The sequence below is a fragment of the Sphaerodactylus townsendi genome, linkage group LG05 (genome assembly GCF_021028975.2).
Source record: "Sphaerodactylus townsendi isolate TG3544 linkage group LG05, MPM_Stown_v2.3, whole genome shotgun sequence".
NCBI classification, from domain to species: Eukaryota; Metazoa; Chordata; class Lepidosauria; order Squamata; family Sphaerodactylidae; genus Sphaerodactylus; species Sphaerodactylus townsendi.
Genome location: NC_059429.1, coordinates 24,030,154 through 24,039,802, shown reverse-complemented (window position 1 = coordinate 24,039,802; position 9,649 = coordinate 24,030,154). Strand labels below are relative to the sequence as shown.

The following is a 9,649-nucleotide window of genomic DNA, read 5'->3' as shown; positions in this document are numbered from 1 at the left end:
GGACTGGACTCCGCACAGTATATTTCTAACGAGTTGCAATTTTCCGAGGGAAAATGAGTTCATTTATAACGATTGCAACGCATTAGAAATGTGTTGTGCGGAATCCCCCTTTGTCACGTGCAAGTAGCATGTTTTCACTAGACAAACATATCTGAGTTAGGTTAGAACCACCTTAGAGACAAAAAGATTTTTGGGGTATCAGCTTTTTTAGAGAAAGTTCATTTGGACAGATGCTACAGGGAGTCTCGAAAGCTGATAACCTGAAAATCTTCTTGGCCTTGAAGGTGCTACTGGAATCAAATCACTCCACACGGGCCATTAAACACTGGTTTAGAACAGGAACAAATCCGCGTGGGGGGGGGCACTTCGCACAGACCCCACCCCTAAAACGAGTCTCCCCTGTGTTATTTCCCCCTAACCAGATTTTTTGAGAATTGCGCTATTCGCAAGTCTTTAATCTGCCTCATACGGTTGTTGTGAGGATATAGGATACATTAGATTGTAAGGCTAATGTGCATTTTACATAATTTTACATTTTACATTACATACTAATATGCATTTTACATACCTACAACCATTAGATTGTAAGGCGAATGGCCAGAATTTTAAGTGTCAGCAATTAGAAGGAACAGAGACAAGCCTGAAGTGAGAACTGTCATATACATATTGTTGATACATTCATGCTGTGAACAAACAAATGTACTTTTGGGGGAAACAGGGAGTATGTAAAATGCTGTTTATCTTGACTGCTGCCCTGCCCTCTTCTGGGCTCTGCTGAACCATTCCTGGGTCCCCTGATATGGTTGCCGGTTAGCAGACAAACCCTTTTTCTCAACAAGAGATAGAGGGGGTTGGATTCCACCCTGTAAGTGGCCTGGGCGGTAGCCCATACTGACATCAGATCAATCTCCAGCAGGCAAATGGGTGGTGGGAAAATGTAGCCAATTAGGTATTTGCAAAATTAAACTGCTTGCTTTGAAAACTGTATAAAAGGTGCTTTTTGAAATGTGTTCTTTGGACATTGGTTTTGACTGATTGCAGCTCTTTGTCCTGCTTTATTGCAATAAAAGCTTATGTGCGCTATTGAACCAATCCACGTGTCTCTGTATTACTGAGAAACTATTAGAATTTTTCCAACAAGGACAAAATGGAGGAGAGGAGAAGGATGAAAATGGCTTAGGGTTCCCATTGGGGAGAAAGCTGGAGTGTGCATGAAGTAAATAAATAATAAAGTATAAGACTTGGGGTGCAAATAAAAGTTGGTTGGTGAGCGGGAAGGAAGCAGGGAAAGAAGAGTGGATATGGAAGCTGCCAGGAGAGAAAGAAGAAATAGTGTGGGAAAGTAGAACTTCAGATAAAATAGGTCTGATAATTCTATCATCTCTACCAGCATGGCCAATTGGCCATGCTGACAGAGGCTGATGGGAATTGTAGTTCCTGAACATCTGGAGAGCCGCAGGTTCCCTACCCCTGGTATAGGGTAACTGAAATGATCTCTTCAAGTCCTTGAGGGTTACCTGCTAGCAAGCTCCACAAATGTTTGATAACGGCATCCATGTTTTCTGTGTATAAAAGTTGTTCTAGATATTTAGATCAAAAATGAAGGACTAAAAAGCAGACCTGTGGCCAGAAATTATTTGCAAACCACCATCTCTATTTTAAGCAAAACAGAATTCATCCGGCTGGCACCATGTGTGCCCAGTCCGGGAATCGCTGTACTAGAGTGAAGATACAAATGAAGCCATGAAGGAAAAGATGTCAAAAGCAGGGCCAAAGAACCATGGAACGCAGGAAGTACAAATACGTCAAAATGATTCACAATAGCAAAGTCAAAATGATTCACAACAGCAGTAACTGGCAATAAAAATAACTTGATTAATACCTGAAATGGCCAAGGAATCTTTGGGTCCCTGTTAAGGCTCTGTCGCGACCTGGCCTTGTTCTGGCCCGACCCTGTAATTTCTTCTATGTGGGAACCTAAAATTGGGGATGCTTCCATTTACCGGCTTGTGACTTGCGCTTTCCTGCAGGGGCTGATTAGTTTGATATGCGGTTGCTTGCTTCGCGCTTCCGAGTGCTGGGGAGTATGGATCGCTTTGGTGAAGGTCATATTTCTGCCTTCCCTTGGGAACAATGCTCCCCACTTGGGAACTGGCACCGAAGGGTGGTGTCTGGTGGTGTGGAGCTTGGTTGTTGAGGGAAGGGCGGAGCAACGGGGGCGAGGATATGGGGATGGCCACTAACCTGGATAGCTTTAAAAAGGGGCTTGGACAGAGTTATGGAGGAGAAGTCGATCTATTGGCTACCAATCTCGATCCTCCTTGATCTCGTGTTGCAAATGCCTTAGCAGACCAGGTGCTCAGAAGCAGCAGCAGCAAAAGCCATTGTTTTCACCTCCTGCATGTGAGCTCCCAAAGGCACCTGGTGGGCCACTGCGAGTAGCAGAGTGCTGGACTAGATGGACTCTGGCCTGATCCAGCAGGCTCTTTCTTGTGTTCTTATGATATAACGGAAGCTCCTTCGGCATGCAAACTCTAGTTCTGTCAATGGGAGTCTAAATGCTTAATCGTGATTCTGTTTTCAAGAAAGGAAATATTTTCAACATGAAGTCTCATTGTCGAGCCGTCCAGGGGCATGACGGGCTTCTGGAAATGCAGTCTTTTTTTGTTTTGTTTATTAATTCTGATTCAGACGTTTTACATTGGAATCACCCTTGGAAATTGTTTTCTTGGAGAATGGTGATATCAACAACCAACTGGGTGTCGCTAAAGATTGGTCTCCAGCTGGCTTCTGAAAATTGCAATCATGTTGTCAGACTGAATGTTTATAAATGTAGGGGACTGAAGGACTTGCCCTGTGTGGAGGCGGAAGAGTATTGTTGACACACGTCACGTTGATGGGAAGGGACAGTGGCTCAGTGGCAGAGCATCCGAGGTCACAGGCCCAGGCCCTGGAAGCTCCAGCTCAGAAAAAGAACCAGGTGTGAAGGGACGGCTTCCGTCTGGGATGCTGGAGGGCCACGGCCAGTCCAAATAGTCAAGACTGGGCTTGATGACTTGATGGTCGGAATCATATGGATGAGTCCAAAATGGCACAACTGATGTTAATAGATCCTATAATAGTGGCCTGAGTGGATATGGGGACAGTTTGATGCCTTGGAGCATTTCAGGGTATGGGACTCCGTTAGGTGGAGTATTGTCATGGTGGGTGGGTGTGTTTCTTGCCAGGAATTAAATGAAAATGAAGAGGACAAATAAAAGCAGCACCGTGACAGTTAAGCGGCTGATCAACCAGATTCTCTGTGGCTGGGAATGAGGCAGGACAACCGGGCGTTGGTGCTAAAATAGAACCAAAACAACCATAACAAAGATCTAGAATCTTCCCATGTGTTAGTATGTTTCTCTCTTAGCTGTTTTGATCCAAGAGTCTCTCCAAGCGAATGGTGTTGCAGAGAGCGCTTCGCTAGTTTGGCAAATTGGGCCCCCCAGTGGTAATGCAATCGGACTGGGTATCTCTGTTCCTACCTCTGCCTCTGCCAATTCATTTCCCATTATACTGCAGCGGGCTCCAAAATGGCATTTTATGAACCGTTGGGAGACTGGGAAAGACAGGCTGTGATACAGACGCAGGCCCACAAAACAAAGGCAATAAGGCAGAGTTTCCTGGCCGAGGCTTGTGCAGACGGTCTTCCAGCACTTCTCTTGTTAGAAACATGTTACTGGCCACCCAGAGAAACTGTGGCTGGGCTACAGTTTAAACAAACCCAGAACATTCCAGTTTGCCTGTGAACTACAATCTCTTTCGGGGTGAGGAAGGGGCGTGGATTTTTGTCATTTGCTCACCTGTGCCATGAGGAGTCTTTACTGAGTAGCACCAGCAGAGGGCAGTATCACACGTGAAAACCAACAACTGGAATACATCTTCACAAACACAATAAACAGTCAGCATGTGTTTATTAAAATATTGCAATGTAGCTGTGGTGGCCTGCCCTGTCAGGTCAGCCAGGTAGGTATATTTCTTGGAGAAGACAGTCGTCAGTTTATAGGAACAAGAGAAGGTTGCGTAATCACAGAGGAACACTCCAGGCAGAGCCACTTTACCTGACCAGACTGGGAAGGAAGTCCTGCTGTTGGTGGCTGACTGGGCACTGCCCCAACCCCACCAACTATAAAAAGCAGCTGGGGGAGCAGCAAAGAGGACCAGGCGGAGGAGCAGTTGGGGTGGGGGTCTCTGACTCTGCTCTTGGAAAAATGGTAGCGGTGTGTGTGTGCTTTTCCAGCTTTTCCCATTTCAAAAACCAGCTCCCTTCTTGGATTCGGAAACCCTGGCCACATAGATCCATGCCATGGTAAACTTGAGACTAGACTACTATAACAGCCTCTTCATGGGGCTGCCCTTGAATATGACCTGAGCTGAACCCAGAAACTGCAGCTAGTCGAAAAGTGGCAGCTTGCTTGTTGTCAGGAGTGAGTCATTACTGATGTATTTCAGCTATCTTAAGATAGCTCTGTTGGCTGCACATCAGTTCCTGGGTTCAGCTCAAGATGTCAGTGCTTACCTTTAAAGCCTTCATAGCCTTGCAGCTGTCAAGTTGGGAAGCTACAGGTGCGTGGGTCTGCCCAGCAAAATTAAAATGGCCTGGAAGGGTTGCGATACGACACCCTCAGTTCTGGTAACAAAGACCACTGTCAGCAGCAAGTTACCTGTTTTTTAAAAAGTAGGTTTGGGATTCAGGAACCTCCTTTGGCTATTCACCTAAGAGATAACCATGACCTCATTGACATACTGGTACCTTCTAGAATATCAGAGTTAAGGGTGAGTCTCAATTTCTGTTTCAACCAAGAACTTCCTTTTGATTTTTCTTTTCCCGTCCTCTAGATCCATGGCAGATCTGAATTGATCTCCAACGGGGATCTTTTGTTCCTTCCTATTGATTCCTCTTAAATCAACAGAGGTACTTTCAGGATTCATACAAGTGTCAAAGAGGTGGTGGACTGGATTGTACCACTTCAGATTGCAAGCGAGGCATCATTTTGGGATGGCCATGTTTTATTTATCCATTCATTCATTCATTCATTCATTCATTCATTCATTCATTCATTCATTCATTCATTCATTCATTCATTCGACTTTTATACCGCCCACCTCCAGAGGGCTCTGGGCGGTGTACAGTCTCCATTTCTGTTTTTTCTTTCTTTCTTTCTTTTGAATCCCCTTCCCACTGTGTTTTTGTCTCCATTCCTTTTCTTCTTGCCTTGCTCATTTTCTTTTATTTCAGTCTCTGCCCTTTTCTCCATCTTCCATCTTTTTAAAATTCCCTGAAAACAGAAAAACCGTACTAAAAGGAGGCAGAGTCTTTCTCTCTGTTGTGGTATCTTTCTGTCTACGGGGAATGTTTGCATGGCTAGGGAGCATCGGCCCCATGCATGCATGCCTCCCTTTCATGGGCCGGAGCTGCCCCCACCTGCTGCCCCCTCCCCCCCCTGCAAGCGACGGACCCACCGTCCCCCAGGCCCTTCCAGCAGAGCGCTCCTCCACTGACAGCCCCTCCCCGTCCGTCAGGGCCAGAGTCCCCCCAGCGGCGACGACGACCCTCCAGCAGCAGCAGCAGCAGCAGCAGCAGCAGCAGCAGCAGCAGCAGCAGCAGCAGCAGCGGGCGTCCCTGCCGAAGGGGCCCCCCTCCTCCTTCCCCTCCCCTCCCCTCCGGGCGCTTCGCTCCCGGGGCCGGCTGGCCACTTCCGCCTTTCCGGACCCGCCGGCCAATCAAGCGGGAGGAGGAAGGGGCGGCAGCCCAACCGGCGCGCTGTCCGGGGTGAAAGGCCCAGGAGGCCCATTGCCCAGGAGGCGCTGGGAGGGGCTTCCGTCCTTGGCTTCCGGTGGAGGCGAAGTCCCGCCTCCGTGGGATGCCCTCCCCCCTCCGCCCTTTCCAAAACGGCAGCCGGCAGGAGCCTCTTTCCCCCATTCCTTTCCCCAAAACGGCACCGCCGGCAAGAGCCGCCTTCCTCCATTGCCATTGTTAGAACGATCGTTATAGCGATCGGTATAACGATCGTTAGAACGATCGTTATAGCGATCGGTATAACGATCGCTACAACGATCGGTATAGCGAGCGGTATAGCGATCGGTATAACGGCCATTGCTGCCTTGCCCTCCTTACGACGATCGTTGCGGTGGGGCTTCTCAAACGTGCTGGGGAGTTGCCAGACCTTAAGGAACTTCCTCCCCCCATCCCAAAGAGGGGGAAAAATTGAAAGGCAACTGGGAGCTCTTTCCTGCCGGTGCCCCGCCTCCCTTTCCCCAAACTTGACAGCGGGAACAAACTGGCCATCCCAAAAAGGAGCCAGGAAACTGACCAGAGGATCTTGAAGCTGCTCCAAACGTTCGCCCTAGTCCTATTCTTGCACAATAGCAGGCAGGGGGGCGTGGCAGCAAAGGCTTGCAAGGAAGGGGGACCCGGGGAAGGAGGGACGGGGAAGGGGCGATTGGGGAGGAGGGGGCGGAGCTGAACCACGAAGGAAAGGGGGCGCCACGGCGGATGGCCGGCATCACGGCGCAGGGGGCAGTGGAGGGATCGCGGGCTCCGAATTGGCAAAGCGGCGCAAACGCCAGGGAGAGGCGCTCCCAGGTGCAGGCTGGGCTTCCTCGCGAGCAAACCCGCCCGGGATCGCGCTTGGCGCCGTCCTTACACACACACCCGTTGCGCCCAGCTGGACTTACTTCTGAGTAAACGTGCCCAGGCGAGGTCCTTCTGGCGCGTCCTTGGCTGCGGGAAGGTGAGGGAGGCAGCCTGCCAAGGTAGACTGCTGCCCGGCCTGGAGGCTTCACACCAGCGTGGTGTAGTGATTAAGAGCAGGTGGAGTCTCATCTGGAGAACCGGGTTTGATTCCCCACTCCTCCACCTGAGGGCCAGGGGCTCCTCCATTCCTGCTGAGTGATGTTGGGCTAGCGCTAGCCACAGTTCTCTCAGAACTCTCTCAGCCCCACCTTCCTCCCAAGGTGTCTGTTGTGGGGAGAGGAGGGGAAAGGAGCTTGTAAGCCACCTTCCAGGAGAGAAAGGTGGGATATAAATCCAAACTCCTCTTCCTCTTCTTCCTCCACTACCACCAGGGGTGATAGTTGCGGATAGACCACCCTGCCCGCCAGGGATGTCTCAAGTCCTTGAAGCGGAACAGCCCGATCTGCTGTTATGTAGAGCTAAAAAGAGAGCATATGAGTAATATGCCTGCCCCATTATTATTGTTTTACTTCTGGTATTCAGGGGTATACTGCCTCAGGGAGTGGAGGCTCCACTCGGCTCTCCTGGCCACTTCAGTCTATTGTAATCTTTAGCCTGCAAGAGCTAACCTTCATGTCTACCCGACTGACAGAATTATATTCTGTGGAGCCTGAAAACGGGGGGTTTTGAGCAGGGGGCGGGGATTCCAGCGAAGGGGAATGCCGTAGAGTTCACCTTCCAAAGCGGCCATTTTCTCCAGGTGATCTCTTGTTCTCTGGTAATAATATTAGGTGTAATAGCAGCAGATCTCCAGCCTCCACCTTGATGTTGGCAACCCTATAAAGGTTAGCATGGGCCATTTGTCCAGTAAGGCCAACCTTAATTGCAGCCACACCCGGATAAGAGGGAGAAGCAGGCGCGCACCGAGACTGCTTGAAGGTTATCAGCTGAGTTAAAGGAACGAAGCCGCAAGATTTTAACCGGGCGCTTCAAAGTTTGAAACTATTGCGGGATGCCATCTAGTAACAATAGTAGAGGATTATACATAGTTCTGGGAATAGGAATGTGCTGGATATCTTTCCAGCCCGTTTGCTCCTCTGTGCAGCCTCTATAACTGCAAATGCTCCTCTGTGCTGCCCTAATAAAGACAAAGTGTGTTGTGTTGTACTGCCAGCTGAGGCCTGTGTACTTAATAGGTCGTTGTGGGTACAGATAGAGGTAGAGGGACTTAGGTGTAGTGCTGGCAGGAAGCCGATTAGGAATTGTAGTCCATGAACATCTAGGGCACCATAGGTTAGCCACCCCTAGAGCAACAGCAAAGTGCTGATGTTAATCTTTAAGGTCATGTATGACTTTGGGGAAATGTCCCTGCCATGTGGACATTCCAAAGAGACCTCCCTCCCTCCCTCCCTCCCTCCTCCCTCTCTCTGTGCCACAAGGATCTGGCTTGAGTGGCATCTATGCCAAGGAGGGCTTCTTTGGCTGTAACCAGAACATATATTTTATGTTGTTCTATCCCAAAGCTGCCTGCCTGCTCCAAACCCTTCTCCGGACAATTGTTTTCATGTTGCAGTTTTCATGGATATTCAAAGTGTTGTTGGATTATAAGACATAAGAACATAGAAAAAGAGCCTGCTGGATCAGACCAGAGTCCATCATCATCCAGCACTCTGCTACTCGCAGTAGCCCTGGGTACCTTTGGGATCTCACATACAGGGGTGTGTAAAGCAATGGCCTGATGCTGCTGCTATCCCGAACACTACCTAGTCTGCTCAGGCATTTGCAATCCTCAGAATTAGGAGGATCAAGATTGGCAGCCAAAGATGCGACTTCTGCTCCATAAATCTGTCCAAGCCCCTATCCGGGTTAGCTGACCATCACTACACCCTCCTCTTGACAGCACATTCCAAACACCAATCACGTGTTGCATGAAGAAATGTTTCCTTTTATTAGTCCTATTTCTTTCCCCCAGCATTTTGTGGATGCCTCCTGTAGTTCTACAGATGTTGTGAGAAAGAGAGAAAAAATTCTCTCAGGCGTTTTCTCCGCCACTTTCCTTCAGCTATCCCCTTCCTAAACTTCCCTCCCTTGGGTTGATGTCCTGCTCCAAATATATTTTAAAAGTAATACGCGTACTGGGTTGTTGTGTGAGTACCTTTGAGTACCTGTTGGCAGAAAGGTGAGGACCAGGCAAGAATAAACAATGAAACCAGGCAGGAGCAGTCTGGAGGGCATGGAAATGACCATGAAGCAGGTGGTGCTCTAAGACGAGTGCCCCTCCAGGAATTTCTCTCTGCAAGTTATTTGGCCAGATGTGTCCTAACACCAGATGCTCCAACTCAAGTTGGCAGAGGCTGGCCCTCAACCAGGGAAATTAGTGGCGTGCATCAATGCTTTTTAATCAACTCTCCTGTGACTTAGAGCTTCAGGCCACTGTTCAGATGCCAGAGCAGTGTTTCCCAACCTTTGGAAATTCGCGGTACCCTTGACCCTGCATCTTCCTTATCTCAGGGTACCCTTGAGGTTCGTTTGATTTTTTTTGGCATTGTTAAGGGTTTTTTCTGTTTTTAGTCTGTAGGGGGCGCATTATTAAGATAGTGGCACCACAATTTCAGGGTATCTTCAGGAGACTCTCCTGATGATGCCACCCAGGTTTGGTGAGGTTTGGTGTAGGGGGTCCACATTATGGACCCCCAAAAGTTTGGGATCATCAAGAGTCTCCTGAAGAGACCCTGAAAGTTTGGTGGCTCTACCTTGAAAAATGTGCACCCCACAAACACCCCAGAAATTCCCCATTGGCTGAAATGGAGCCACTTCAGAGCAGAGAATCTGCCAGGCTCATTCAGCAAGTTCTACGGTGGGAAAAAATAATTGTTTTTTCCCACCATAGACCTCAATGGGGCTTGCTGGTTCTGTGATGGAGATTATATTGGG

The 9,649-nt window shown here is 48.9% G+C and overlaps 1 long non-coding RNA gene across 1 annotated transcript; it reads right to left on the bottom strand.

Moving 5' to 3' along the window:
- Nucleotides 1–3,936: 3,936 nt before the first annotated feature.
- Nucleotides 3,937–6,464, bottom strand: LOC125433203. The gene is made up of 2 exons (XR_007244614.1): nucleotides 6,354–6,464; nucleotides 3,937–5,318 (listed from the first exon to the last, which is right to left on the bottom strand). It is a non-coding gene; the product is annotated as an uncharacterized LOC125433203 (long non-coding RNA).
- Nucleotides 6,465–9,649: the final 3,185 nt, after the last annotated feature.